Source organism: Bombus terrestris, unplaced genomic scaffold, assembly GCF_910591885.1.
Source record: "Bombus terrestris unplaced genomic scaffold, iyBomTerr1.2, whole genome shotgun sequence".
NCBI classification, from domain to species: domain Eukaryota; kingdom Metazoa; phylum Arthropoda; class Insecta; order Hymenoptera; family Apidae; genus Bombus; species Bombus terrestris.
This window is the reverse complement of record NW_025963552.1, coordinates 6,310,726-6,319,905: the sequence shown is the minus strand read 5'-3', so window position 1 is coordinate 6,319,905 and position 9,180 is coordinate 6,310,726. Positions and strand designations below refer to the sequence as shown.

Genomic DNA, 9,180 nt, shown 5'->3' with positions numbered 1-9,180 from the left:
GATATTAATTTTGGGGGTGATATTAATAATAATTAAATAATTCGCGTGATAAGATAATGGTAAACAAGAATAGTAAGGTATAATACGCGTAGTAAGGGCGAGTGCTCAAAGATAATGCGTATAAAATTAGTTGCATAAAATTAATTATATATTAAAAATAAGAGCGAATTATTCGCATATAAGCTATTCGCCTAAGTGGAAAGTGATTTAATGATAGAACATTAAAAGTGAATTGAGCGAAATAAAAGATATAAGGAATTTGTATATATAAACTGCCTAAGAGTTTCAACGCGGATAAACAAAGGGACTTTCTATGTTTAACAGACAATGCGACCTTATTTGTCGTTACGGACAACCGATTTGCCAAACAATCATTTCACAGACGGGCAGTTTGAGAAGAAGAAGGATTTCGAGCGTTAGAAATAGACACGATTATAAGAACGTATTATTTAGAGCATTGAAGATTGACAGAGGAAAAGTGGTAGTTTAGGACGTGGAAAATCGATTCTCGATTTTCAGGTAGACTTTGTACAAAGCTTTGTTATTTATTCCTATTTATTATTATTAATTATCATTAATTGTTGTTTAATTCTGTATTTTATCTAAGCATTGTTACAATAAATTCGATTTGCAGACTTAAGAATCGATCCCTGAATTATCCAAGTATTGAACATTATATATCGATTTTCGCTACGCCATGCCGCTGAAAGTTAACTTACGCATCGTCATGAACGAAAACGCGAAAGGGGAGAAGATAGAGGGTATAGAATCTATCAGAAGACCAGAAGACTATATTTTAGAAATATACTATATTTTCCCCCCGGAATATCAAGAAAAAAATTACCACCAACAATTATTCAGTTTACCAACAGTGAAAAAGACCGCAAACAGTCTAACCAAGGTAGGCCAATATAGAAATGTTAAACTCACAATAGATGTAGAGACAGCAGAATTATATATCGATACGGACTCAAAGTTCGTATTCCGAGACATTTTCTTAGAGGAAGCAGAAATTACACCCACAAGAAAAATAAGAACGGAAATCGAGAAACCCAGTCTGGACATGGAAAAACTTCTAGAGACTTTCCAAAAACGAGATAAGAGGGAAATAGAGGAAATAAACTTCAATACAAAACAATTTGAAGGAACTCAGAAAGCCATAGAGTGGATATCAGAGTATGAAGAGGAATGCAAAAAATATAAAATAAAAAGTGATGAGGAGAAAGTGAAAGGTTTAAAAAAGTATCTAGGAAAAACAGCAGAAAAATGGTACTAAACAAATTTGCTCAAAGCTGAAGGACACAACTGGGAAGAGTGGAAAGAAGCATTTCTCAAAACTTTTAATGATAAAGGTTGGTCGGCAATACGATATGCTTACAATTTTAAATACCTTTCAGGTTCAATCGTCGAATATGCCTTAGAAAAAGAACGACTAATATCGGAAGTAAAAAGAAAAAAGGCTGAAGACGTGAGGATACACTTGATTGTCATTGGATTACCTATCGAAGTCCAAGATGAAATCGAAAGAGAAAGGGTACAATCAACGAATGACCTAATGGGAATTTTGGGACAATATGAAGATCAGAGGAAAAGGAAAGAAACACAAGAAAGAAAGATAAACCTGGATAAAAAGGTAAACCCACCATTCAAGAAACAACCGTGCACGATCTGTGAAACACTGAACTTCCCGGGCCGATTCCACCCAGTGGAATTATGTAGAAAAAGAAACAGAAACGCTCAGAAGAAACCTAAACAAATAAATACACTGCAGATATTCGCATCAGAAAATGAAAAAGTAGGAACATCGAATGAAAATGAAAAAAACTAAAATGCCCGGAGAAGTACGAACCATTGATAAAACTGCGAGTTAAAGTCAATGATCAAAAAGGGATTAAAGGTGTCTACGACATTGGAGCTAATGCAAGCTTTATTAATCGAAAGATCATTGATCAAATAAAAGCAAACATAACAGAAGACAGGAATATGTTCAAAACTATCAGTGGGAAGGACATCACGAGTAGCCCGGCGAAACTTAGAATGAAAATAAATAAGATAGAAAAAGAGATAGATGTGTATATAGTACACAATGATAACTTCACATATGATCTCATCCTAGGGCTAGACGCCATAATAGAGATCAGATTAAAACAAGACAAATTTGAGAGTCAGTCAAAAAATAGATGACAAAGAGGAAATAATATTTAATAGAAAAGAAGAAAGAAGAAATAATCAGAAAAGAAAGATAAACGTTACCGAATACAAAGAGACAGGCAAGCCTATGGACAACCTAGGACACTTAAATAACCTACAAAAAAAAAGAGGTAAGCCAACTTATAGAGAAATATAAAGACGTATGTGCTAAACACATTCGATGTGGGAACTAGAAAATCACAAGAGGCTTCCATTAAGCTAACCGAAAACAAATACATATCAAAGAAACCATATAGATGTAGCATTCCAGATCAGAAAGAAATAGAATTCCAGATTACGAAACTACTAGAACACGATCTCATAGAGGAATCAAATTCACCATTTGCAGCACCGGTGACACTAGCTTTTAAAAAAAGAGTCGAATCGTAGAGATAGATTGTGTATTGATTTCCGAGAGATGAACAAAATTGTAGTTCCGGAATCACAACCGTTCCCAAGAATTGAAGATATCATAGTCAAAGCGGGAAATTGCCATTTCTTCTCAACGTTTGACATTAATTCAGCGTTTTGGTCAATTCCAATAAAAAAGGAGGACCGAGAGGTGACAGCCTTCATAACACAAAATGGACACTGGCAATGGAAATATTTACCGTTCGGACTGAAAATTTCTCCTGCTATTTTTTCAACGGGTGCTGGCAAACACTCTTAGAAAGGTACGGATTAGCAGAATTTTGTATTAACTACATCGACGACATACTGGTCTTCTCCGAAACGTTTGATCATGAACACATAGAACAATTGATGAAATTGAATTGATAAGAAAAGAAGGCTTCCGATTAAAACTGGCCAAATGCAAGTTCGATGAGAACTCGGTAAAATATCTAGGCCACATTATCGAGTAAGACGGCGCGAGACCAGGCAAAAATAACCTCAAAGCGATACGTGAATTTGAACGACCAAGAAACAAGAAGAATGTGAGACAACTGCTTGGAAAAATAAATGTTTATTATAAATTCATAGAAGACGCGTGCAAAATTTTGGGACCACTACACAAATTACTAAGAAAAAAACACAGAATTTAAATGGAATGAAAAATGTGACAATGTCATTTCAAAAGATTAAGGAATACCTCTGTTCAAGCCCGATCCTTTCAATATACGATCACAACAGAGAAGTATTCATCTATACAGATGCAAGTAGAGGCGGCGTAGGAACAGTTTTAAAGCAACCTCGAGACACTGGGATGTTACACCCGGTCGCGTACTTTTTGAGAAAATTGAAACCAGAGGGGCAAAGAAGAAAGCAATTCACCTGGAATGTCTTGTTATTAAAGAGGCGATTCAGCACTGGCAACATTGGTTGATCGGTAGACATTTCACTGTCCTTTCAGATCATAAACCGTTGGTATCAATGAGAATCAAGGCAAGGACCGATGAATATTTAGGAGACCTGATGCACTACTTGTCGCAGTACGACTTCAAAATCATCTACTCTCCAGGAAAACACAACATAGAAGCAGACGCACTATCCAGGAACCCCGTCTTAGAAAGTTTTGAGAATGAAGAAGATGTTTTAAAAGTGGCGAATATTATAAAAAAACAAGACATAATCCGAGATCAAAAAGAAAACAGAGAAAATATTGAAAATACAAAAAACCTTACAAAAAAGTCAGAGATTATCTTCAAAAATATTAAAGGACGTCAACGTGTATTCGTCTCACAAAAGTTTGGTGAACATATCACAAAGACGGTTCATGATTTCTTTGGTCACGTTGGAAGGAACCATATATTGAAGAAAATCCGACCCTTCTATTATTTCAAAAATATGAACCGAATTGTCGACAAATTCTGCAAACAATGCGAAATTTGCATCAAGAATAAAAGCAGAATGAGAAAACCGATCGGGTTTATGTCGAAACTAGGACGACCAGCTAGGAAACCGTTTGAAATAATGTCATTCGATACGGTCGGAGGTTTTTCCAACAACAACCTACCAAAGAAATATATGCATATACTTATTGATCATTTTTCAAGGGCCGTCTTTAAGTCCACATCAAAAACATAACGCTCAGACGATGTCACAAAACTTATAGATTCAACGGAAGAAACCGATTGTATAAGAATGATCCTCGCAGATCGATATCCAGTACTGACATCCAAAGAAATCCAAGATTACGCAAGAAAAAAAGAATCAAACTAATTTTCACCTCGACAGACTGTTCATCCTCGAATGGATTAAACGAAAGGGTAAACCAGACACTAGTAAACAAAATCCGATGCAAAATTAATTCAGACAAAAAAAAAAAAACTGGACAAAAATCGCAAAAGAAAGTGTGGAATTCTTTGTTATCGAGTGACACGAGCAGTAGCAGTTAAGTTGATACTTCTTTGCGCCTTTCTAGTAGTAATCTCGAATCGAGACAACAAGTGTATTATACGACTAGTGTACACATAGGGTATATTTTAATAAACTACCTAGTTAGATATACTCTTGTGTTTTTGAACCTAATCGCTACCATTCCCCTCAATTATCATTAATTGTTGTTTAATTCTGTATTTTATCTAAGCATTGTTACAATAAACTCGATTTTCAGACTTAAGAATCGATCCCTGAATTATCCAAGTATTTTGATTTAATAGATAATATTCAAAACAACGAAATGATTACAATGCTGTCGTACGTCTTATTCTCATACTCGGGTCTCGACTTCCCGATTCACACTCTCCGGCTTCTGCACTCGCTCGCTCTCGTTTCTCAACTCACACTGTAAGACTTTTGCATTCATTCTCTCCGGCTTCTCAACTAACACTGCCTTTAGCATCTCTTTGCCTTCTCCCGCCCTATCGCGCACGTGTCCCGAAAACGCCCATGGTCAGGGTCACGCAGGCCTTTTCCACGAAACTGTTCACTTGAAAGGACCGACGACACATTGATGTCCCCGACGATGCCGCGGCTCTCGCGACATTGTTTATGGTTCGGCCGATATCTTAGACCTTTTGCCCACGATACTACATTTATATATATGTTAAAATATAAAAGGGGACTGGATGTCTGGTGACGAAGCTGGCAGGTTTTTGGGACTACGATTATATAGTGATTCTGAAGGATATGACAGGAACTGATGACGATTGGCTATGAACACGGACTATGAGAAAACTTTTTTTTTGCAATTATGGATAAGTCGATTATAGAGAAAAAACCTACGGTTCAGGGGATTGCGGAACCTCCAGGCCCCGTCGGTGTCTCGAGTGGTTCTCCAGGCTCGACCCGACGGTCATCAAGTGACTGGAAGAAAAACGGCGGGGGGAAGATCGATCCCAGGGTCTCCCTTCGTGCGGGAAAGGCAACCGGGGATCATTTGAGCCAAGTGAGTAGAATGGAGTCTGAGAGTGTGAGGCCTAGGGCCATCTCCGATGTGAAGTTGAGAGACGTGACGATCACGGTGCTGCCTGGAAGTGGGAGCAAGGAGGTGGGTGAGAGGTTAAATCCCTTCAAACCTAGTAAGAGACTGTTGAGGAGTCCAACTATCGGGACAATGAAGGAAACATATGATGGTGGGGACTCCGAGGCGAGTTTTAGTACGCCTAAGGAGGTGAAGGTGAAAACGGATAGAGGCAGGAGATATTTGGCGAAGAGAGCCGTGGAGTTGAGTTCTCTGGCCGGATATGGAAGCCAACTTCCGGGTGGCAGCGAGGTCGAAGAATGTACAAAGGAGATCCATGACGCGTATAGTGATACGGAGCGAGAAGATAAGTTTTATCTTACAGGTTACGAGTTGAGCAGTCTTACTAGAACCCTTATGGGGATAGTCAAGGCATTAAGAATGATCGTCAAGTGTCTAGGGAGAAATACAAAGGCAAACGAGGATCTCAAGAAAATGAGTTTGATGGTGGAGGTCTCGGTGTGTACATTGGAGCAGTGCATGGGGGTACCGAACAGGAGACTAATAACGAAGCCCGACCGGGTTAGAATGGAAAGGTCTGGGCGGATAATAGGAAGGACGAATACCGTGAGCAGACAAGAGAGAAAGAAGACGGATGTCTCTCAGAGGCCGACGGTGGAGCAGTCGAAAATAAGGATGGTATCTCCGGCGGAAGGAAACAAGGTCACGGCGGTGACGAAGAGACCAAGGAAAGGAGAACCATCATATGCGGAGATATGTGGAAGAACGGAGGCTGCCGATTACTCCGAGAGGGAGAGGAGTGATTCCGACGGGTGGTACGTCGTGGAAAGGAGAAAGAAAGATATGAGATAACGACCACTGGAACCACAACCAGTAGGAGAGTAGCAGTTAACGAAGTGGCCGAGAAACTGAAGACGGCGTTAACCGACCGGCTGGAGGTGTCAGCCTTGGTCAATAGGGTGACATTACAGTTCAGAAATGTAGATCCACTAACGAGTAAGGAGGAGTTAATGGAGGATATTAAAAGGGAATTGAGGATATCCCCAGCCGATCAGGTGGAAGTTAAGGCGCTAAGGATGGTGCCGCGCGGGACACAAATGGCAGTGGTGGTGATGCCCGCGAATGTGGTTCCGAAAGAAGAGGTGGCTCTGAGACTGAGAACGGACCTGACGATAGCGTCGGCCAGACTGCTCCCGAATGTGCAGAGGTGTTATAAATGCCACATGCTGGGGAATACGGCGGCAAAGTGCATGGTGTTATACCCTGGTAAGAAGCTATGTAGGAGATGTGGCGCTGAAATGATCATATAATGAAGGACTGCACGAAGGAGACGAGATGTGCCATGTGCTCCAAATATGAGGGAGCGAATGTGAGGCACATTACGAGGTCATTAGCCTGCCCTGTGGTTAAGATAGAGGGCAGAAGAAATATGAGAAGAAGTGCCCCAAGAAGATAAAGGTCCGACAGATCAACCTTAACAGGTGTAGGCTTGCCCAGGACCTTATGGAGCAATACGTATGTGAGAACAGAGTAGACATGGTGGTCATCTGTGAACTATATAAGCAATTATCATATTGGTATAACGATACAGTCGGGGATGCATCGCTGTGTGTCACTCTGTTTAATGAGAAGCAAGCGATCGGCGGGACCAAGATTTCCAAGAGGGGCGTGGTCGGCATCAGAGTGGAGGACACGATGTGCATCAGCGGGTGCTGTTCCCCTAATACAAGCAAACAAGAGTTCGCCAGCTACATAGCAGAGCTGGAGGCAACCATAAGGGAAGGCATGAAAAGAGTTTCGGCGATGATGGTGGCCGGCGATTTCAACTCAAAATCTACGGTTTGGGGTGGAAGGAGGTCGGAGCAGAAGGGAATATATCTGCTCGATGCACTTACATTCGGCCATACCTGACAATCATATCTGCTCTCAGATTTGCTCATCATGACTAATTTCACCCTCATTATCACCAATTTCACCTTCATCACTAACTTCAACAACGTCCCACCATCTCATGTGATCAGCCGCCGTGGTGGTTGTTCGTGGCCCTTCGTGTTCACCCTTTCGTGGTTCAAGCAACATAGCTCAAGTCCACCTTATTCGACGCGATGGAGATAGCTGCGCTGGTGAATAGGGCCACGGTGCAAATTAAAAATATCGATCCCCTTACCATCAAGGAGAAGCTGGTGGAGGACTTGAGAAGACAGTGGGAAATGAAGAGTGGAGAAAGTGTCGACGTGAGGGCGTTGAGGATGACACCATGGAGTACTCAAGTGGCGATGGTGTTGTTACCCGCGAGTGCAGTCCCACGGAAAGAGGGGGCGAGAAGGATCAGGACCGACCTGACTATCGCTTCGGCTAGGTTGCTATCGGACGTGCAGCGATGCTACAAATGCCGTATGCTAGGGCATGCAGCTGCGAGGTGCACGATGTCGTGTTCGGGTAGGGAACTGTGCAGGAGATGTGGCAACAACGAGCACGTAATGAAAAAATGCACGACGGAGCCTAGGTGTGCGATGTGCTGCAAGCACAAAGGACTGAACGCTAGGCACGTTACGGACTCGTTGGCTTGTCCGATGGTCAGAGTGGATGGCAGGAGCAGAAGAAGATAAAGGTCCTGCAGATAAACTTGAACAGGTGCAGACTAGCACAGGACCTGTTAGTGCAGTAGGCGTGTGAGAACAGGGTGGGCGTAGTGTTCATCTCCGAACCGTACAGACAGTCGCTGTATTGGAATAACGACGCGGTCGGGAATACGTCGCTATTGGTCACTCTGTTCAATGGATGGCATGCGGCGAGCGAGACGCTGGTCTGTAAGGAGGGACTGGTAGGCATCAGGGTCGAGGACACGATGTGCGTGGTAACGGGCAGCATGCCCATTCATATCAAGGCGAAGCTTCGGTGGAAGGAGTACGAGGCGAAGAAGAGGAGATCCAGCGAAGTATGGTTTGGCGGAGGAGATGAAGAACCTGAAACAAAAAGCCTAGGACAGGTGGAACATCGAATGGATATTCCACAATCCAGGCAATTGGACAAGAATTGGACTTGACCTTCGTAAGGAGGAGGAACAAGATAGACCATTACGTGATGCAGTTTCTTACCGGTCGTGGTATCTCCAACCACTATCGGTATAAGATCGGCAAGGAGAAACATACCGGCTACTGGGATTGTGAGGACGATCTGGACGACGCCGAGCACATGCTGTTCAAGTGCCCCAGAATCTGAGGCAGGGCTCGAGTGGATGACGGACAATGACATCGTCGCGAGAATGGCTGCGGAAGATCGTACGTGGCTGAAGTTCACTAAATTTTATAACAGAGTGATGAAGTCGCGGCAGCACAAAAAGATGGAAATAGAGAAGCGGGGTGGATTTTCCAGAAGAAGAAGAAGGAAAGTGGATTAAAGTAGAGGTAGAGGTTTAGGGTACGTTATGTAGAGGTCAATTCGAAGTATTGACGAACGACTGTGTGGAACCTCGAGTACCGCTTGGATCCGTGAAGGGGGAGGGATTTTTAGTGGGTATGGCTACGTCATCCTGCCGAGTCCCACATATCCCATATACGCATGCTGCTGGGTATGCGTAATGCATTTTTCCCTCCTCGGAAAAGAAGGTTCAAGCAACATGACAT

At 42.3% G+C, this 9,180-nt stretch overlaps 1 long non-coding RNA gene across 1 annotated transcript; it reads left to right on the top strand.

The window, feature by feature from the left end:
• Nucleotides 1–254: 254 nt before the first annotated feature.
• On the top strand, nt 255–1,052 carry LOC125387017. The gene is made up of 2 exons (XR_007227618.1): nt 255–519; nt 635–1,052. It is a non-coding gene; the product is annotated as an uncharacterized LOC125387017 (long non-coding RNA).
• The last annotated feature ends 8,128 nt before the right edge of the window (nt 1,053–9,180 follow it).